This window comes from Rhinatrema bivittatum, chromosome 2 (assembly GCF_901001135.1).
Source record: "Rhinatrema bivittatum chromosome 2, aRhiBiv1.1, whole genome shotgun sequence".
In the NCBI taxonomy this organism is placed as follows: Eukaryota; Metazoa; Chordata; class Amphibia; order Gymnophiona; family Rhinatrematidae; genus Rhinatrema; species Rhinatrema bivittatum.
In genome coordinates, this window is record NC_042616.1 from 40,231,350 (window position 1) to 40,254,414 (window position 23,065).

The following is a 23,065-nucleotide window of genomic DNA, read 5'->3' on the forward strand; positions in this document are numbered from 1 at the left end:
AGGGCTGGATTTTCTAACACCGCAGGGATTTGTGAATCCCGCGATAACGGGAGGCAAAGCAGGGGAGCGGGCCTGCGAAAGCCAGCAGCGATTGCACCACCACGGTGGTATTGCTGCCGGCTTTTTGCACCCAATAGCGCCATCGTAAAAGGTGGTGCTATTGGGCACGCTACTGACATCGATAAGTGGTTTTACCTTATCGCCGCCAGCGAAATCGTCGCAGAGTCCGCACTGCCGCCACCCCGACTCCGCCCTGATTTAGCTATCACACGCGAAAAGTCCCTTTTCACGTGCGATCCCATTAGAAAATGACGCCCTAAGTTTCCTAGTGAATTTCAAGAAATCAACTCTAATTTCTTCTCAGAAGATAAAATTTATTGGAGCATGGATAGATTCTCTACAGGAAAGAGTGTTCCCTCAGAATGCTTTCAGCTTATTTGTGTGCAGACTGCTAAACACAAAGCAGTCAACAGCCAGAAATGTAATGGTTGTTCTTATCCACATGGCAGCAGCAATCCACATAGTTCCATTAATCCCCTTTCACATATGGTTTCTACAGTGGGGCATTAATTCGCAATGGGCCAACTAACTCATCCCTTCACAATCAAGGTGCAAATTTCAAAAGAATTGAAACAGGGTCGGCACTGGTGGCTAAACCCCTTTATTCTTCAGGAAGGAGCACCATTACACTTGACACCTCACCAAGTAACCTTGGCAACAGATGCCTCTACAAAAGGTTTTGGGGCCCACATGGGCCCTTTTCAATCTCAAGGGACTTGGTCATCCCTAGAGAAGTAGTTTCAAGTCAGCCCCCTGGAACTTAGAGTGATCAGATATGCTCTCATAACCTTCACTTGTCTCCTCAAGAGGAAGATTATTCTCATTCAGACAACCAAGTCACCGTGTTCATTGTGAACAAGCAAGGACGCACAAGGTCATGGACTCTGTCTGGAATTGATAAAGATATGGGAATAGATATGCAAATAATACACTACCCTGTAAGCGATCTACCTTCCAGGGATCTCCAACATGTTAGCAGATTGCCTCAGCAGAGTCTTTCAACCACATGCATAGTCTCTGCAGTAATCAACACTGTTCAGTATGTGGGGACTTATGATGATTGACTCTGTTTGCAGTGGAACAAAACAGAAGACTGGAAAAGTTCTGCTCCTTTCTTCCCAGCAACCTAGGAACCATTCAGGATGCTTTTCTGCTCAACTGGAATACAGATCTCATGTGTGCTTTTTTCCAATTCTGCTGATATCCAGAACAGTGAAGAAAATGCTGAAAGACTGGGCCCATAAGATCAGTGTGGTGCAGACAAGTTTGGTTTGCCTATCTAGTACAGCTCTCCAGCAGTCCTCCAATCCTAGGATCAGACTCGTTCTTACTAACTGAAGAAGAGAGTCGTCTGTTTCATCCAAACCTTTCCTCCCTCAGCTTAATAGCTTGGATGTTGAACCCTCAATAATTGCTGGATTGTACTTACCCAAGGAAGTTGAAGACATGAGGAACTGCAACAGAGGATTCACTCATCCGATGTTCCTGCACTGTCAATGTGGCTTGCTGTCCCTCACTAACATGTCTTCCTGCCTCTCCTCTGTCAGTGAAATAGAAACTAGCACAGTACTGACCAAACCTCCTAATTCAGGGTCTTCAGCTAATTCCTCTCCCATCTCTGCTTCAGGAAATCCTTTGAAGGGAGATTCTTCAAACTCTGAATCAGAAGAGGATGGCAAAACTGATTTTATAGCCTCTGCTGCACTAAGGGTTTGCGGTGCTGGTTTTGGTTTCACCACGTACTTGTACTTCTATACACACTGGAGGTTGTACTCTGCTGTTACTAGTACTGCTAGTGTCTTTGCTTTCCCTCTCCTCTGAGACAGCAGAATCTGGCTGAGACCCTGATGGAACAACTGGCATATCCTCCCCAAATCTCAGCTTCTTGCGGCTTGACATGCCTGTCTTTCCTGCTGAAGTTTGGGATTTGACAAAAATCCCTCTATATCTTAGTTGGGGGGCTCACCAATGTCTAGAAAATCCCTTGCCAACAACTGCAGACTTCCCTCATCCTTTGCTTGACATTATGGATTTTTTTTTTTTTTTTTTTTGCTGAAGTGCTAGAAAAAAGGTGTTGTCAACTAATCTTTATTTCTGAAAATTTGGTGGATAGTCACACTGATGACACTAATGTGATGAACTACTACAGTGATCCTTCTGTGTGTACGGTTGAACAACATACACACACAGAGAACACGCTGCAGTAGAACAACAATTTTAGTATTTTGCTCTGCTAGTGACTACAGTGCTTGCTGAATCACACATCAGATGTGTCTGTTAGAAAATCATCAACGCAGAGATACTACAGTTTTTTAAATGGAAATGGATTCCATGTGGTGTCAACACAGTTCTTTGGATCTGTTCGCATATGAACCAAAAGAATTAGTGAACTGTTTGCCATCTCTTTCTGCTTTAGGATTCAGCACCTCATCAGTGAGAGTACATCTCAGCGCCATAGCCAACGGCAAATGTAACTCTACTCATCAGTTAGTATCTAAATTCATGAAAGGTTATGACATATTAAACCTCCAGTTATAAACCACCTGACCCATGGGATTTAAATATTGTTCTAGGACAACTGATGAAACTGCCATTTGAACCATTGGAATTGGCTTGTCTTAAGTTTCTGATACGGAAAGTAATATTACTGGTAGCAGTAATGTCAGCCAGAAGAGTCTGTGAGTTTCGGGGTTAAGGTCATTATCCTCTTTATATGCAATTCTTCCACACAAGGTGGTGTTTTGCAAATACGTTTAGTATCAGTTTTCCACACATTCACGAAGGTGAATAAGTCCTTCATACCTTAGACTGTAAAAGAACCTTGGCTGATTATAAAAGAAGGACTCAGACCATCATCAGGCTTCACAACTACTTGTCTCATGATCTAATTGAAGAGGTAAAGTAGTGGCCAAGAGAATATTGTCCAACTGGCTAGCTGACTGCATTGTGCACTGCCATAGAGGTAACAAACCTACAAATTACAGACTTTGTCAAAACTCTTCAAGTTAGAGCCATGGTTACATCGGTGGCTCATCTCAGAGTCCTACCTTTCAAGAATATCTGCAAAACTGCACCATCCTCATCAGTACATACCTTTGCATCCTGTTACTGCCTGGATAATCTTTCAAAGAGTGACAGTAAATTTGAACAAAACGTTTTGGGTAGTCTGAACTCCTTGGTGGGATCTGGGTTGATTATTTTGTAAATGCTCCGCTGCAACCCTCAACTTGGGATTCCCTGCTTATCAATGAAAAAAAGCCTAAACAGTGGATAGCAGAATGAATTAGCTATACAAAGTACCTGCCCACCTCCCTGAGGAACATAAGAAGTTAACTCCCTGGCTAGAATTATCTCTCAGATGGACTGAGGGTACTTACAAGGCAATACCTGAGCAGGAATTCCCACACATGATCAGTACAGCAAATACTCTACTAGGTAACCCCAAGATGTATCAAAATGATATATTTATAGCGGACATAGTGCCCATGATAAAAAAAAAAATAATAATGGGCAGGGTTAGGCTTTGTTCCAAAACACACACTGCGTTGTGTTATTTAACACATTGCAGCATTTTTTAGAGAGCGAGAGAGACTCTATAGAAATCACTGTGTCACTCTCTGTTTATACCATTGTAAGAGGGGGCACTTTTAACTCGGAGTGGGGTTTGGAGGTGATGCTTTTACAAACACAGTCACTGGTACGAACAGCTAGGTAGGGAGTGCATTGTACATATCAACTCATCTTGTAAATTTCATTGATTGAAATAACAGAAAATCTTCAGTGATGTCAACTTTGCTGTTTGTACCTCTGATTGTGTATGTAAAACCATCCCTCCCCCGCCCCCGAAACCTCACTCCGAGTTAAAAGTGCCCCCTCTGTAGACAGTGTCATAGGTACCTTGTACCTCTAAGTTCATTAAGCACTAGCCCGTTTTCCCTATTGTATTATATTACTAGTTACTGCCCTCCCAGGCCTCTCTTTCCAGCTGATTAAGCCTCCAAGTTTACCCTCCTTGTTGAATGTAACTTTGCCGCCTCTGTTCATATGTTTATTTTTTGTTTCAGTTTTACCCTATTCGATGTAAACCAATCTGATATGGTTATTACCATGAAGGTCGGTATAGAAAAGTGTTAAATAAATAAATAAATAAATAAATAAATAAATAAATAAATAGTGATTTCTATATAGCGTCCATCTCTCTCAGCAAATGTGATATTTGTATTCCAGCTTGTGTTGTGCTATTAAGGCTCTATTGTGAAATGATAAATGACCAGGTGATGCCACTGGATGACGTCATCCTGCTATCTATGGAAAATACTGTTTTAGTAAGCAAACTTGCTATTCTTCTGCAAGACCAAAATTGTCTCAACATACCTACTTCGATCTGTCAGTCTCTGAAATTCTTGAGTGAAAAGTCCTTTTCTGAGAGAAATAAAATCTCATCAGAAATGTATATTGTGTTTCCCTTAAAACCACTCTGCTTAAAACAATCCTGATATACATTAACAGGTAACTACACGTCTAATTCTTGCTTCTATTTATGTATTAAGACATCAACTCCATGTTTCATCTTTGTTTGCAATAATGTAGAATAAAGTAATAATATTCTATGAGTTTCTCAGTTTTCTAAATTGATTATTTCTTCTGTAACAACCCTTGATTTTTAAATAAACTCTCTTTTTCTAATGAAGGTATGTAGTTACATGCTAGAAATTAGGCAAAGGTTTCCTAATTATCCATGTCAGACCAGTCCAGTCAAGTGGGTTATTTCCCCCCTGCCAGCAGATGGAGACAAAAAAAAAGCTCAAAGCTGATTTCACTCCTCCTCTAAAGGTCTGGTGCCACCTTCAGCTCCATAGTATTTCTCTGTCTCCAGCAGATAGTACAGACATGTGGACTGGTGCTGCAGATAGGAGCAGACCCAAGAAACAGCAAGGTAGGCGATCCAATATAGCCGTGAGGAAACAACAAAAAAAGGTGGATGCCACAAAGAAGTCTTTTCCAATTCTTTATTAGCGGAGACGTGTAATATGTGATTGTTCTTAAAAAGCCCTGTTCTTAAAAAGCCCGATTCTGGCCGAGTTTTGCCACACTGAGTGACTGCCTCAGGGGCTAAAAACAAACATATATAAATAATAATCAAACATAAATACATATAAGACCATAAAATCATAAAAATGTAAATAAGGATTCACAATTAATATTGTAACATGTAAATACATTCATAAAACATTAATAAAAGAAGAACAAACTTAAAAACATAAATAACAGTGACAGAGGAATAACATATGAGCAACATCAATGTGCAAAGTACCTACAATAACGGTGTTGAGAAAAATAAGTTAAATACCTTAATTATAAAAGCAAGTCAGAAGTCAGAAGAAATTTCATAAAACTCATCCGCAATACACATATGTCTATAAAAATGAAAAGATCAAATTTACATAATGTGGCAAAAAATGAATCTAAAAAGAATCTAAATTAAATAATTAAGTAACAAACCTTAATAAAAATATGATGTTCTTAATATTTCCACATTTTCAATTCCAAACCGGCGCTGTTAACTGAAGTAAAGAATATTTAACAAATGATAAAAGTAATGAATACTCATAATTAATTTAAAAAAAAAATTTAAATCAGTAGCTCATACACATGTAAATATTATATATGGCTTTATCAAAAAATAATAAATATCAACCTCAAAAAATAATGAACCTGTTAAATTCTATAGGTGAAATTTGACCAAGAGCAAACAACTAACTAGTGTGAATGTAAAATACTGAAAACCACCCGGAGACAGAGTAAAATCTAACCAATTAATATAGGAAACAATAGAAAGAGGAACATATTCATTTAAGGTGTCGCGCTGATAACAAATAAATGAATATGCTATACTATTTTGAAAGGGACCTTCACGAAGACAACCGCTACTAACTCAATCCTTCATAACTACAGTATTAATAAAGGGTTGTAAATAAAACTTGATATAATCACCGATATCCCAGACTTTGATAAAAACGAAAACGCAAGGAACTGCATTACTCACCCAAACCGATATAGCTGACGCTATCAGTGCGTGAAACTGTGTCTATTGGTAAAGGTAACTTCCAAGGGATAAGGGACTGATTCTCCCTTACCCCTTGGGGATCAACTCAGTTGGTCTGAGTTCCCACACCGATGGGTGAAAAGTTGGGTGATTTTTATTCCTTTGGTGAGTGAGAGCACACTCTCCTATTCTGGGAGATAGTAAAGTTTACTTTAAAAAAATAATCTTGCAGCACAGCCTTTTCCCTGGACTGCCTTCCAGTTTTCTACGGTGCTGTTCCTGATTTGGTCTCAGTCAAGGGTCTGAGGTGATTGCTTTCCCCTCTGCCTCGTTCTGCCACCCTAATCGCCAAAGACAATAGGAACAAAAGGAGCTGGAAATTCAAATAAAATCCTTGGAACAGGCCCCTAAATTGAAGGTATCAGCTAAAACCCTTAAAGAATTGACATTGGCGAGAGATAAACTAAAGCAGCTGCAAGTCATATGAATAGAGATGGCACTACTGTATTCTAAGCAAAAATATCATCATGAACATGGGGGGAAAGCAGGATCCTTACTGGTAAAAATGGTTAAGATGAGGCTAAATAGTTTGGCCATTTATGGTATTAGGGATGGACAGGGAAATGTTAAATATTTACGCTCAGAAGTCAATCAGTAGTTTGCCTCACGTTTCTCTACTTTTTATAGTGCCCAGCCTGAACCAGATAAAACAGACATGGTGGCTTTTCTGGAACCCCTGAGTTTGCCACATCTCCGGAGGCTGCTGCAGTAACAACAGCTCCCATTACAGTGGATGAGATAATCCGAGCAATGAAAGCACCGGCTGGTGGCAAAGGTCCAGCTCCAGATGGATTTCCAGTTGAGTTCTAGTAGGCCTTTGCAGATTTAATGGGCCCTCTTTTAAGTGCGTTATTTAATCACTTGCGTACCCCTGGGGCGGAGGTGGGAACTTTGACAGAGGCCCTTATTGTTTTGATAGATTAAAAAAAAAAAAACCAAGGATCCATTGGAGTGTTCATTGAAAAGACCAATCTCATTGATAAACGCAGAGGTGAAGCTTTTAGCAAAGATTCTTCAGCTTAGGCTGGAAGACATCATGCCAACACTCATTCATCCAGACCAGACTGGGTTTTTAAAAGGACACATGCCACCTATTAATACAAAATACAAAAGGATCCAGCTATGTAAAGAACTCAATGTGAACTTACTTGGCAACCGTCATACATAGCCTCAGTAGTATATTGGCTTATGGTGTCAAGCCCTTGCAACTCTGGGCTTGAATAATCATAGGTTGCTGTAAGAATTTAAGAACCAAACACTGTGTGAAAACTACAAATGTTAGCTCTTAACGTTTTCCACCAGCCAGGGGAGAAATATCTTACTACCTGAAGTGCACGCTCCAACACGGCAGTGTTTCGGAGTGTCAGACTCCTTCCTCAGGGAACTTCAGGGAGGTAATTTGCTGGTGTAATTCTGTGTGGAGTCTCAGCCAACGGCTCCATCTTGGAACCCTTAGCTAAATTCATGGACATTTTTCTTCGAGTCCCAGTCAAGAATGCTACTTCATATATACAAGATACCTCAGACATGCTGAATAAACTATCTACGGTCAGTGACATACCCAGCAGTTATTTCCTAGTCAGTTTAGACATTGAGTCTTTGTACACAAACATTCCGCAATTGGACGCACTCAAGCTTGTCCAAAAAATTGTTGAAAATAGGATGAGACCGCAGCGCATTCCGTCAGAATTTCTGGTAGAATTGACAGAAATCATTCTTTATAACAATTTTTTCTCGTTCGAACAGCAGTTTTATCTCCAAACCCATGGAGTAGCCATGGGTTCACCTATTGCACCAGATGTCGCTAATCTATATGTGACACAATTCGAGGAAAAATATGTCTATCCATCTCCTCAATTCCAATTCGTCCAATTGTGGTCACGTTACATTGACGATATATTTTTTATCTGGACTCATACAGAAGCGCAATTGCTACAGTTTCACCATTTTCTCAATCACATTGATCCACATTTAAAATTCAGCATTGTCTATGATCAAAATTCACTAGCATTTCTAGACATCAAGATTTTGAAGGATTCAAAAGGCATCAGCACGACGCTGTTTAGGAAACCCACCGACCGTAACAACTACCTTCGCTTCCAGAGTCACCACCCTAGAAAATTCAAAGAAGGCTTACCGGTGGGCCAATTCTTCAGACTTCGAAGACTGTGTTCCGACATTGAAGACTTTCATACACAGGCTGGACATCTTTGCAACAGGTTTTTGGAAAGAGGATATCCCTCCCGAGTTATTCGAAGAGCCCACAAAAGGGCCACATGTTCTGACAGATCTCAGCTTTTACAATATAAACGTCGTAATGAATCCCCCAGCATTATCTGCGTTCTACCATACACAGAACTCACCACTCACGTTAAACAAGCCATCATGAACAATTGGCACGTTCTTAGTCCCCATTCGCTGTTTCACGAACCCCCCATGTTTGCATATTCTCGAGGACACAACATCAAACAGAAGGTTGTCAGAGCAGCGCCTCGCTCTCAATGTGGCTCTTCACCAGGGTCATTCACAACATGTGGAAAATGCTCTTGTTGTAATCAAGCTTTGACTGGTTCCCATTGGACTGATCCTCACACAGGCTTAAAGATTGTTCACAAACATCATGTTGATTGCAATACAGATTTTGTAATTTATGCACTTCAGTGTCCCTGCAATAAAATTTACATAGGACGCACTCGACGTAAGATCCGCATTAGACTTGTGGAACACCGGAGTAGGATCAACACTCAGGACATCAAGGCTCCATTAGTCCAACATAGCATAGCCCACACACACACATTTGATGAATATAAATGGACTATTCTGGAACACATTCCCCAGCATTGGAGAGGAGGCGATAGAACTTCACAGCTCAACTATAAAGAAAATCGTTGGATCTTTCAACTGCGTTCCACAGAACCACAGGGACTGAATGAAAGAGTGGAATGGTTTTCCCTCACTTAATATTACATTTTCACAATGTGTTTTCTTTTCTCCAAACTTTATCAGGTCTTTTAAATATTTCAAATATCATAATCTGTGTATGTTTTTCAATTTTGACTATACAGTCACCATTATAATACGGTTTCTATTTCACATTATATGAGCCAAGCACAGGCCTTTTGATTTTATTATGGGCCATCCAAAATTTTTTCACATCTAGTAAGTATGGAGGTTCCCCCATGCGCTGCCCTGCTTCTCCGATTCAGTTTACATCTGTTTTGTTTTTTCAAAATGGCCGCTGCATGACGTCATTGCCCATATATGGATCTCAGCTGGGCTAGTATTTTCCCACACACGTCATTCACCTTATATGGTCATCACCAAATATGGAGGTGCATTCGTCATTTCCTGCCAGCACTGACTGCAGTCGACAGATCCCCTTTAAAACCGGCGTTTTTACCTGCGGTTAGCTGTCACTTCTAGCGGCAAGGATCTCGGCAAGGCTGCTCACTTTTTTGGGGCACGTAAGTTTCTAACCTTTTTTACTAGGTTACTGCTATGACAATATTGAGAGACTCTTACACTTCTATAGATGTTAAATTTCATTTTTTAACGCATTAGTTCTTTCTATTGAGAAGGTTGTCTGTACCCCATATGTTTGTATCCTATATGCGTTTTTTCTCACACATTGTCTTTTTAGCGATTTCAGCCAGTGTCTTGCACCGCTTTTGATTGACCATAAACATCGTTGCAAAGTAAGTTTTTTCATTGCTTCCAAATCTTTGCCATTTGCTTGAACTATTAGCCTTTGGCATTTGCAGAACTCTTTTATTGTATTTCCACACAGAATTACACCAGCAAATTACCTCCCTGAAGTTCCCTGAGGAAGGAGTCTGACACTCCGAAACACTGCCGTGTTGGAGCGTGCACTTCAGGTAGTAAGATATTTCTCCCCTGGCTGGTGGAAAACGTTAAGAGCTAACATTTGTAGTTTTCACACAGTGTTTGGTTCTTAAATTCTTACAGCAACCTATGATTATTCAAGCCCAGAGTTGCAAGGGCTTGACACCATAAGCCAATATACTACTGAGGCTATGTATGACGGTTGCCAAGTAAGTTCACATTGAGTTCTTTACATAGCTGGATCCTTTTGTATTTTGACAGTTTCTGATTTTCAGCTATCCTGAGTTGATCAAAACCTATTAATACAAGGCACTCATTTAATATTTTGCACAATGCAACCAAAAAGAAAATTGCAGGAACTATAGTAATGGACGCGAACAAAGCATTTGATCAGGTTTCATGGCCTTTTATGTTTGCAGTACTAAAACATTTTAGGTTTCCAAAGGCATGTATGTCTTGGATATGGGCACTATAAGTGGGCCGAGAGCAAGAGTGGTTTTGGGTGGAACACTATCAGCTCCTTTTAGTATAAGTAGGGGGACAAGGCAGGGGTGTCCCATGTTACTCTTGTTATTTGACTTGGTAATTGAACCATTGGCTCAAGCTGTCCGAGGTCCCAGAAATATTCAAGGAATCAAACTGGGAGGAGGTAGTCACAAAATATCTTTATACGCAGATGATACACTCCTCCTATATTTAACAAATGTACCAGGATCTATAGCTACGTTACGAGAACTATTGGATCTTTATGAATCCTTGACAGGCTATATTATTAATTATTATAAGTCCGAAATTATGTTGGTAGAAAGGGAGGAGTGTTAGAGGGATAAATATGTTTCAAAAGACCCAAAATGGGTTTAAATACCTGTGACTATGGGTCTCTAGAGATCTTTTGAAATTATATAAAGACAATTATATTCCATTTCAGTGGCCGGACCTAAGCTCTGGAACACCATGCCAACAAAATTAGGACTGGAATCAGATACCAAGCATTTTAAAAAAGACCTAAAAATGTGGTTATTTGGAATCGCATTTCAGCTCCCAGATACAGGATAGTAGTCTTAGGTCAACATAAGAACATAAGAAAATGCCATACTGGGTCAGACCAAGGGTCCATCAAGCCCAGCATCCTGTTTCCAACAGTGGCCAATCCAGGCCATAAGAACCTGGCAAATAGCCAAAAACTAAGTCTATTCCATGTAACCATTGCTAATGGCAGTGGCTATTCTCTAAGTGAACTTAATAACAGGTAATGGACTTCTCCTCCAAGAACTTATCCAATCCTTTTTTAAACACAGCTATACTAACTGCACTAACCACATCCTCTGGCAACAAATTCCAGAGTTTAATTGTGTGTTGAGTAAAAAAGAACTTTCTCCGATTAGTTTTAAATGTGCCCCATGCTAACTTCATGGAGTGCCCCCTAGTCTTTCTACTATCCGAAAGAGTAAATAACCGATTCACATCTACCCGTTCTAGACCTCTCATGATTTTAAACACCTCTATCATATCCCCCCTCAGTCGTCTCTTCTCCAAGCTGAAAAGTCCTAACCTCTTTAGTCTTTCCTCATAGGGAAACATGGATGGAATGCAGTTTAAAAACACTTTAGATCAGCGGTTCTCAACCGGTGCGTCGCGACACACTAGTGTGTCGCCAAGCACCGGCAGTGTGTCGCGTGGCTCCCGGTCCCTCCCGCTGCTCGTTCTTCCCTGCTGCCGTTGCCGCCGGGCTATCAGCACGTTCAAGCCCAGCGGGAACGGCAGCGGTGCAAAAAAAAAAAAAAAGCTGTGGCATCCGCGGCTGCCCTTTTCTTCTTCCCGCGCCTGCATTCCCCCCCCCCCCCCGGGAACAGGAAGTGGTGCGCGGGAAGAAGAAAGGCCATGCCGCAAGAGAACCCACGCCTCGCGCGCCATCACGGCGCACATGGGGAAGCGCTGCTGCGGCCGTATGGCCAACCGGTCTTCCTGTTCGGGGGGGGGGAGCGGAAGCGCCGCGTGCAGCTTCCGCTTCCTCCCCCCAATGCAGGAAGATCAGCTGCCTCTCCTGCTGCCTCCGGCCTCCTGCTATCTTCGGGCGTCGGGCCGTATGGTCCGTCGATCTTCCTGCTTGGGGAGGGGGAGCGGAAGCGCCTCGCACAGCTTCCGCTTTCTCCCCCAGAGCAGGAAGATCAGCTGCCTCTCCTGCTGCCACCCGTTCTCCTGCTATCTTCGGGCGTCGGGCCGTACTGCCCGTCGATCTTCCTGCTTGGGGAGGGGGGGGGGGAGGGAGGAAGCGGACGTTGTGCGCTGCGCTTCCGCTACCCCCCCCCCGACAGGAAGTTCGGACGCCCGAAGATAGCAGGAGTCCGGTGGCAGCAGGAGAGGCAGCTGATCTTCCTGCTCTGGGGGAGAAAGCGGAAGGGAAAGGAGAGAGCAGCATGAGCCTCCCGCGATCGATGGAATTCTTCCTTCTTGGCCTGCGGGGGCTGGAGGAGCAGCTACCGTTTGTGCTGGGGGGGGGGGAGAGGAAGTGAGTGACAGAGAGAGAAGCAGCCAGCCAGCCTGTGTGTAAGTGAGAGAATGTGTGTGATTGAGAGCCTGTGTGTAAGTGAGAGAATGTATTTGATCGAGAGTATGTGTGTGATTGAGAGAAACTGGTCAGAGAGCTGATGTATGTGTATATGTGAGAGACAATGAAAGTGAATGCTCAAGGAGATGACTGATGTGTATGTGAGAGTGTGAGACAGTCAGGGATGTGTGTGTGTGAGAGAGAGAGAGAGAGAAAAAGCATGGAAGTGAGAAATCTGGGTATGTGAGAAAGCATGGGAGTAAGAAGCCTGGTGTTGTGGGGGTGTATGTGAAAGAAAGCATGGGAGTGAGAAGCCTGATTATGTGAGAGAGAGCATGGGAGTGGGAAGCCTGTGTGTGTGCATGTATATGAGAGAGACTGGTTGGTAAGGTGACGGTGTGACTGGTGTGTATGTGAATGTGAGAGAGAGAATGTGATTCAGGGAATGAGAAGCCTGTGCACGTGGAGAGCGAGCATGGAAATGAGAGAGAGACTGGGGGGTGTGTGTGTAACAGAGAAAGTGATTATGGGAATGAGAAGCCTGTGCATGTGAAGAGAGTGAGCATGGGAGTGAGAACCTGGGTGTGTGTGAGACACAGCATGGGAGGGAGAAGCCTGTGTATGTAAGACAGAACATGGAAGTGGGAAGCCTGTGTGTGTGTGTATGCATGAGAGAGATCAGGTGACGGGTGTGTGTGAGAGAGAGAGAGAGAAAGTGATTATGGGAATGAGAAGCCTGTGCAGGTGAAGTGGGCATGGGAGTGAGAAACCTGTGTGTGTGTGAGACACAGCATGGGAGTGAGAAGCCTGTATATCTGAAAGAGAACATGAGAGTGGGAAGCCTATGTGTGTGTGTATATGCATGAGAGAGATCAGGTGACTGGTGTGTGTTTGCGTGTATGTGAGAGAGAGAAAGAAAGTGATTATGGGAATAAGAAGCCTGTACATGTGAAGAGTGAGCATGGGAGTGAGAAAGCTGGGAGTGTGTGAGATACAGCATGGGAGTGAGAAGCCTGTATATCTGAAAGAGAACATGGGAGTGGGAAGCCTGTGTGTGTATGCATGAGAGAGATCAGGTGACTGGTGTGTGTGTATGTGGGAGAGAAAGAAAGTGATTATGGGAATGAGAAGCCTGTGCATGTAGAGAGAACAAGCATGGGAGTGAGAGACTGGTGAGTGTATGTGAGAAAGAGAAAGTGATTATGAGAGTGAGAAGCCCATATATGTAAGTGGAACACGGGAGTGGGAAGCCTGTGTGTGTGTGTATGGCATGAGAGAAACTGTTCAGGAAGGTGACTGGTGTGTTTGTCAAAGACTGGGAGATGATTGGTGTGTGAGAGACAGAAACTGGTCATGGGGGCATGACTGGTATGGTGTGTGTGTGAGAGACATGGGCCCTAAGGAAGAGGACCATGAGTATAGAGCTTAGCCACTACTGCTGCTTCTGGTGTGTGCTACAGCCTGCATGGAAGAGGAGTAGGAAAGCTGCTGGAGGGGGTAAGTAAAGGTGGCTTTTTAAGTTTATTTTTCTTGATTCTGCTATTTTAATTATTTAATATTATGTGATGTGTCTGCTTTTTTTGAAATATTTTATTGGTGTTTGGAGAATTTTTAATAGTTTTTATGAGTTTTTAATTGTTGGATGTTATTCTGTTCATAGTTGTTGTGAAACATTTATTCTGCTTATTAGTATAGTTTTACAATTATTTCTGTGTGGGGATCTATAGCTGCTTGCTAGTTCTGTTTTCCTAATAAGAGGTGTATTGGTTTTTAGGGCCTGATTTAATATTTGTAGTGTTGCCTTTTCATAGATAGGGTTGCTCCTGTTTGAGTGTATTCCATAATACAGGTGTAACTGTGTGTGGATTAGTTTATGTGCATTACTACAGATCCTGGGAGTATGTTAGGTCGGTTCTGTGTCTGTTACAGAGATATTTTACTAGCATGTAAGTGTTTTATCAGTCTTATTTGTTGCGTTTTCTCAAGAGGACATGCATTGGTGGTAAACTGCTGTCTTTTCATAAGTAGGGCTATTGAGCCTGAAAGTAGAAGGAGTTTGAGTTGCTGTTACTGAGATGACACCAGAACCAGAATATCTTTTTTGTAGGGTGAGTTGTATGGGGAATGTCATAATTCTGCTTTACATCCATTATTGTGGATCAGGGGGGTTCCCGTGGATGCAAACTGTACATTTACATCTAGCCCTGTGACGATCATGGGTCAGTGTGTCACGCATGTGAGAACCATCTGTCAGGTGTGTCCCGACAGAAAAAAGGTTGAGAACCACTGCTTTAGATTATTTATCATGTCTAGTTTTTTTTATGTAGATTTGTATTTTGATTTTAATGTATGATTTAGTTATCTGCATGCATTTTATTTTAGTTTTATTGTAAACTGCCAAGTTTGAATCCCAGATTGACTGTATATATATAAATAAATAAATAAATAAATAAATAAATAAATAAATAGTTTAAAAAAGAAGAAAAGATTTAAATAGTTGAACTCACCTCCCTATTTCACTGATAGGTAGAGTTAATGTGGCTATATTACCTCGCTTAGTGTACCTGTTTAAGCGTCTGCCCTATGACATAACAGTGATGACATTTTGACTTCTTAGGAGTGCAGTTACCTGTTGTTTTCTTTGGCAAGGAAGGCCTCCGAAGTTGAAGTATGCGGCACTGGTAAAGCACAGGCATGCAGGAGGTTAAGTCTTTCTGAGTTTCAGTAGTATTATTAGGCATGTCATCTGGCATACTTGCGTACATGGATACAAGCTAACACCGCCCCCCCCCCCCCCACACACACACACACCCCCAGTCATGATCAGAAATGGAAAGGAAGGCGGTGAGAGGGTGTAGCCTAGCATCCAGGCCATAAGAACCTGGTACTTGCCAGGTTCTTATGGCCTGGATTGGCCACTGTTAGAAACAGGATGCTGGGCTTGATGGACCCTTGGTCTGACCCAGTATGGCATATTCTTATGTTCTTATGTTTTTCTTATGTCCTTGCTTTATATGCTTTTTTCCTCTAATGTTTTAAGATCTAGTCTTAGGGACCACTTAATAATAGCATATATTTTAAGGCTCTGGAGATCAGTTCAGCACCACATGCCATTATCAGATGACTTCTCTACTGAGAAATCCACAGATAGCCCAGTGCACATTCTCTTTTGTTATGGAAAAGTGGGCAGTGGTAGGATTGAGATATCTAGGCCAGCTAGTGGAGGACAGACGTTTGAAGTCTTTCACAGATCTGGTAGGTGAATTTCAGATCCCTCCTTCCACTAGCACTCTGTATCTGCAGTTGTGCAAAGATTTCATGAAAACATTGCCATTGGACTCTGATTGGAGGAATGTGAGGGGGTGGAGGGGGTAGTGTGCTGCAGGGAACAGATGTGTGAATCGGAGACCTCCCCTGGTTGGCTGCAGCAAAGGAATGTGGATCTAAATAAGGATTGGGATGGTAAAGACTGGAAATCTATTTGGAGAAGGTCAGGAAGTATTATGATATGTTGTACAGAGTAAGAGTTACTGCACATGTTGTTGCACTGAATGTATGGCACACCCATCTTTTTTGCTAAATTCAGCACATCTGGGAAAGAGTGCTGGAGGCGGGATGGAACACATATGCAAATGTGGTGGGAATGTCAACAAGTATAGTTCTTTTGGGCAAAGGTTACGGACTGTATTGTGGAGATATGTTCTCAAAGGATGGAGCCCAACGCTGCTTTGTACCTTCTGGGATAGTAGCCTGGCAAGTCTAGAATGCAAGGAAATCGTCGCCTAGTGGGTCATTTCGTGCATGCTGCATGGTTTACAGTGGCTCCTCTGTGGAAGAAATCCCCAACAATTGCCTGCTGGAAGATTAAGTTTGCGGATATCACTCAAATGGAAAAGCTCATGTATTTGTTAAAAGATAAAGCAGACACAACAGAGAGTGGGGATCTTCTTGATCATGGCGAAGAAAAGAAGTTATTTCATAATAGTTTGCAAACTGATGATAAATAGAAGATAGAGAATATAGAGATTCTCATAAATGATATTCTGATATCCTTGTTCTTATTGTATTTGAAAGATGTTGATATCTGTTAAAAAGTGAACCTAACTGTGTATGAGTGTGGTTAAAAATAAAAAGTTATTAAATAAATGGCTGGGAGATTGGGTGAATGGGGACTGGAAGAAGATGAGGTCTGGAGGAGGGTCGAGTATTATTGCAGCAATGAAGACACATCAGGCAGGATTCATGGCAAGAAGGAAAAGGGCCGACCACTCCCGTGGGTCCCCTTTTTATTGTACATACATCCATAGCATACAATGTGCCATCACATCATTGGCTCCCCTCTCCATAGCATACAGACGTGTCATTATATCATTGGCTCTCCTAGCCATAGCATACAGACGTGTCATTAGACTATTGGCTCAGGGGGTGTGTACAGATCATTTCATTGGCTGCTGAAGCTTATACCATATATGTGTCTGTCTTTTGCCTGCATCTGAATACGTGGCAGCTAGGTATCCTCTCCTAGGCAGTGAGGATTAATTATAAGCTAGAGAAATACGTGACAGCCAGGTATCCTCTCCTTAGGCAGTGAGGGTTAATCATAAGCTAGAGATTTAAGATGTGCTAGTGTTGCTGCATTCAGTGCAAAGGTCAGAGAGAAGGAAAGTTAGAGTTAACCCCTGATATGGCCTGCTGGCAAAGCTCATAATTCCCCACATCTCACCTTTTCTGTTTTTATTTAAGCAGCATAAGAATATCTCTGTATCCATGCTTTAGACCCCTACTGAAACCTGCTATGTCTTGCGTATGGGCTGGAGATAGGGGAAGGGGGGATATGGAGAGAAAAGCTGAGTCGGCGTGGTGTGCCAGCTGCCGCAGAGCTCTTGAGTCTCCACATCACCCAGAGCTGGTGCAGCGTGGTGTGCCAACTACCGCAGGGCTCATGATTCTCTATTAAGCAGCATACAAGACATCTTTGTATCTGGGCTGAGAGCAAGGTCTCAGTATGGATATGAGGTTGGGAATGCACTGAATACAGCAGCACAGGCAAATAATTAAGACAATTGCAATCATTATAATAGGAATCACCCTTTTGAGACCAGAAATATCAGGGAGCCAGGACCATAGCCAGTCCCATGGAGAAGTTGGTGTTCTGTCTGAAAGTGGTGCATCAGCAACCATGGTTTCTATCTGCTCTATGGTATGTGTGAGGTTTGCTTTATAATCTGATATGTATACACAGCAATGAGATCCAATTAATGCACAAACACCACCCTTTGAAGCTAAAACGGTGTCTAAGACATAGCGGTTCTGTAATGCTACTTCTCTAATCTGAGAAACTTCTGTTGTGAGTAGTTTTTCTTTTCTTTCACACCTTTTTGGTTCTCCCACGGAACATCCTGAGATCAGCCAATTGCACATATAGTGGGTAAAGCTATGCAAGTATTCTGTGATATTTTGTGGGAATTCAGGGTATGCTGTTACATTAGAGTACGATCTGATCATGACTTCTTCTAATACAATGGTTCGGCTACAATATGGATATTTTCCCACCTGAAGCCCCTTCCCATCCCCTGTATCATATTCCTAACAAAGAGCGGCAGTCTCTTGAATACAGCTGCCGATGGGTATTATGGCATTACCAACTGGAGAGTTAAGGGGATAAACTCCCGGCCACGGGAAATTCATCCATCCTGTAAGATTAAATGGCACGGCATGCATCATTAGTCCTCCGCGGGTATGGGTTGGCATGTGTGTGCAGATCCAACAGTCTGTTCGATTCAACAGGTGTGAAAAGTTCTGTGCATTGAGGATGTACATGTTGTCCTGCCAGAGTCCTTGTTGTTCCAAAAGTTGTGTAGATTGGCTGGATAACGCTTTGATCTGTCCCCAGGTCACCTGGTGCTGCTTGTTGCAGGGAGCTTGGTCTCGGTCCTTCTGAGGGTTGTGGAGGCTCAGGGAGGAGTTGGGGTCGGGTTCTGTGGATCCGGACGCCTTTCCATGGCTTGATACAATGACTTGGCACCCAAATTGGACCTGTGGGAGCAAGCACAGAAGCATATCCTCGTCCCCATTTTAACAAGGGAACGAGACCATGCCAGACAGGGTTAAATAGCATTCTATACAAAACTGACGGTTGTGGGTGACTAACCCTAGTCCCATAACGATTATCCATGGCTGTAGTTTGATTTGAATTTGATATGTTTAGATGATTTAATGTGAACAATACTTTGTTCAGCCAGTCCTGTTTAGTGGGAAGTCCAATGGCATTCCCTCCTTTTTGTTTGTGTTTGTCAAGGGCTGTCTTAAGGGTGTGATTGGCTCTCTCCACAATGGCTTGCCCTGTGGAATTGTAGGGAATGCCAAATATGTGTTTAATGTTCCATTGTTGACAAAATTCAGCAAAGGAATGGCTGCTGTAAGCAGGGCCATTATCAGTTTTCAGAACAGAGAGTAATCCCATTATAGAAAAAGTTTTTATACAGTGATTAATAACATGTTTGGTAGCTTCTCCTTTTTGGGGTGTGGCCCATAGAAAATGTGAGAAAGTATCAATGGTTACATGCAAAAACTTCCAGGGGGCAAAGGAGGGATATTGGGTAACATCCATCTGCCAGATTTCGTTGGCACGTAAGCCTCGTGGGTTCACGCACATGGAAGGGGCAGAGGTGACTTGCGAACACTGGGGGCATTGCTGTACAATGGTTCGGGCTTGTTCTCTCATCTAAGGAAAGGGTTACATATGCTCCAGGAAGAGAAGAAGCAACATTACAAACATACTGGCTATCAGAAATAACGTTTAAATCAGCATTCATAAAACATTGCAAAGCGAGAATGACTGCAGCTATACGTATGTAAAGGTATCATTCACTTTTAGCTGTGGGATTTGAGGGCTGGAGTAAGTTCCATAAATGTCGTAGTCAATCCTTCAGCAAGGTGTATCAACTTTTCATTCATCAGGGCCTAATTGTGATATGTGTTTCTTATGACTTCGAGTACCTAATATAGGAAAAGAACTGAAATTCAAATTAATTAATGAGGAGATTTCATCATGACTATAACTTTTCTATCTTATATAATGTTTTCCCACTTTATTATTAAAACAATGAAGAAACAACTTAAGTGTCATATCAAGATGTATCAGAAATAAATTTAGATCAAAGTTCAAAAATCAAAAGGGTGTGTGAGAAATGTTTGAAAAATAAAAGTTCAGAATTCTGTATAAAAATTAGAAAAAAGAAAATAAAACTGAAGTTTCTTTAAGACAGGAGGACTGTAGACCTGAAAAATAAAAACTAGTATACAACAGAATTATTAAAATAATAATATAGTACAACTGATAGAATAGCATAGCGCCTCCTAGTGGAGGCACCATCATTACTTTATAGATTGCAACCTGGAACAATAAATTCAATCAATAATACTCTGAGCTTAAATTCAATGTGGAATATCAGAATACAATATCAATTAATTATTAGAATAGGAACTTAAACACGCTGTTCGCTCAGCTCTGTCTGCTACACGCTAAAGCAACTGTTACTACTATTAAATGTCCTTGTCATTAACCTCAGTTCAGTATTAAAGAAGTTTGAAAGTATTGAAAAGGTTCAGTATTGAAGGTTGAGGGAGAAGGAGGTTTGGATCAGCAGGAGATCTGATCTGTCTCGTGCCCCCTTTTGAAAGCTACAACGCACAGTTGGGGCAGATAATTCAGAAATTGAGAGGTATAGAGTAAGTGTTGTGATAAAGAAATGTATCAAGAGATATAACAGATACAGAAATCAGGGAGAGAAACTGCAGTACTAAGTCCAGTTTTTTCTTTTCAAAAGTTCTCCCTTCCCCCCACGAGTGGCAATTAAGAGTTAACAACAGAAAGACAGAGTGAGGGGGGGAGGTCTAGTGTAGGAATGCAGAACAGTGTTTCTCAAGAGAAAGTAAACACAGGAGAGAACTTCATTCAATGAATCAAGTCTAGAGGTACTGAAAGGCAGCACTGTATAACATTAACTTAGTTAAACTATAATCCTTATACAAGAAATGTGCCAGCAAGTGATAACATAACTAGATAACATCAACCAGAGACAATGATTGGCAAGGATTTGCTGATCTCTTGTAAACAGATTCTATCTTAACTTACTTTGTCCTAAAATGAATATTGCAGTAAAAATACAAATTCTGTGCACTGGCAATGCAAGCAATTGCTATAAAATTAAATCTCAGAGAAACGGAGTCATCCTAAATCTGGTCCTATTTAACTTTGTCAAAAGGGGATCATTTCACATTGAGTTTGCACAGTGTCCGTCCCAGTTTCACTATAGTTACAACGTAAGGCTCTGCATACACTGGATCTTTCTCTGATGGGTGTGGTGGATTTCCAAGCTAAGGGGAGAGCAGTGGGTTTACTGTGAGACATGCTTAATCTTCTAGTATTAGCCGGGCTTGAAACTGACTCATCAAGTCTCGTCCCCAAAGGTTAATATGGATGGGAAGAATTACTGGTTTTAAGTTTGCTGTGCCTGAGCCAGAGGGATTTGTCACTGTTAGCCAGCGAGCACTGCGGCGAGCCAGCTGCCGTCTCCCCACCCCCCACACCGAGGGGGAGTCTACTGTTGGCCAGTCAGTGGGCCAGTTATCAGTGGTTATGACTGAGACATCAGCTCCTGAGTCTAAAATGCCTTCAAAGGGCTTACCGTCTAGCAAGTAGGTTCTCTTCGGTTTCTCTTTTTTGATTGCCTGAGTCACTGCTAGGATGCTAGGGTGCAGTGCCGGGGCTCGGATAGATCCGAAGCCACTGGAGCCTCTGGCAGTCTGCTGTCCTCCTACGGGCAAGACACAGGGGACCATGACTAACTGTGCCCAGGAGTCCCCTTTGTGCAATGTGAGGGAGGATTTGGTTTCAAATTGAATCATAAGGGTACCCTCATAATCAGAATCCACAACCCCTGGAATAACAAAGATCCCTGCTTTGCTTGCAGAGGATCAAGGCAGAATTAACCCAATGGTTTGTTCAGCCAAAGGGCCTGTGAACTGGGAGGGCATCAGGGTGACCTGCCCCGGGAATGCTACGAATTTGGTGTCTTGATTAATAAGATCTATGCCGGTGCTGCCGACTGTTGCTGCTGTGGCTGGCTGTGCCCGAATCGTGGGGGTGGCGACAATTGGGCTGGGGCTTGTCGCTGGCCCGGAAACTAGTTTCCCTGACCGGTACTTCGACATTGATTAGCCCAATGGAACCCTTTCTTACATTTGGGGCATACAGTTTTTGGTCGTGATCTGGAGTCCCCTGCAGAGTCAGTTCCCTTATACGTTCCGCCACCTGGGGCTCCACATTGTTGCTTAAAATGGCCGGGTTTCTTACAGTTAAAGCATGTACCTCTGGGTTTGTAAAATTGGCCTTTCTGTAGGGCGAAAGCGAGGGCATCCATTTGAAAGGCGTGGGTACCTACATCTGCACAGGCCTTGAGCATGTCTGCTAGGGTGTAATCAGGTCTGCCAACTATGGGTTGTAAAACCTTACGACAGTCGGCATTTGCATTTTCAAAAGCTAACTTTGTTATGAGTTCCATGCTCGCTTCTGGATTGTCTGTCGCCGAATGGCTTCCTGCAAGCGATCAATAAATTGTGTATAGGGCTCTGTGGCTGTCTGGCGGGTCATTGTGAATGACTTCGTGACCTTTCCTGAATCGGGGACCTTTTTAAAGGCTTTATTCACGCAGTGGACTATCGCTGGATAAGCGACCGCTGGTATGCCAACTGCTTGTTGTTCCATGGTGGCAAATTGCCCTGACCCATATAGCTGTTCTGGGAGATAGGCGCCACCCGAAGTGGTTCCCGCTATCAATGCTTCCCTTTGGTAATCAGATTCCCATACTACATACTGGGCTGGGGTGAGGAGCATGCGGGATAAATCTTTCCAATCTTGGGGAACTAATTTGTAGCCATTAGACAATCCCTCTAACAACCCTCGGGTGTAAGAGGAATGGAACCCTGTCTCCTTGATGCTTTTACGGAGTTCTCTGAGGATACTATAGGGAAGGGCGGACCAACTATATTCTGTCCCGCCTAGATCATTGATCCTTTCTGTGATGGGAAAAGCTTGAAGTCCTTCTAATAGTTCTTCCCCTGTAAGGTTTCCTTTTTGCTGTTCCTGGTGAAACCCTATGCGAATTGCACCACACGGGCCAGGTTGTGGCTTGTGCTTAAGGGCTGTTTTTCTAAATAAGGTGGGGAGGTGTGGATGGGCTGTGTCATGGGTTCGGGTATGGGGAGCTGCGGATACAGAGAATTTGATGTCTCTGAGGGAGTTTGTGGATAAGGTGGGGGAAGGGTATGTGGAGTGAGTGTACTGATGGGCGGTCTGCCTGCTTCTTTACTGTCTGCTTCTAAGGGCACATGAACTGGAGATGGTGCCTTGAGACTTTTTGTCCCTATGTGTTCTAGGGCCTCTGTGCATTTTTGCCAGAGTAATAATTGCCTTATGGGAGCTCTTGGGGGCGCATGAAGACTGT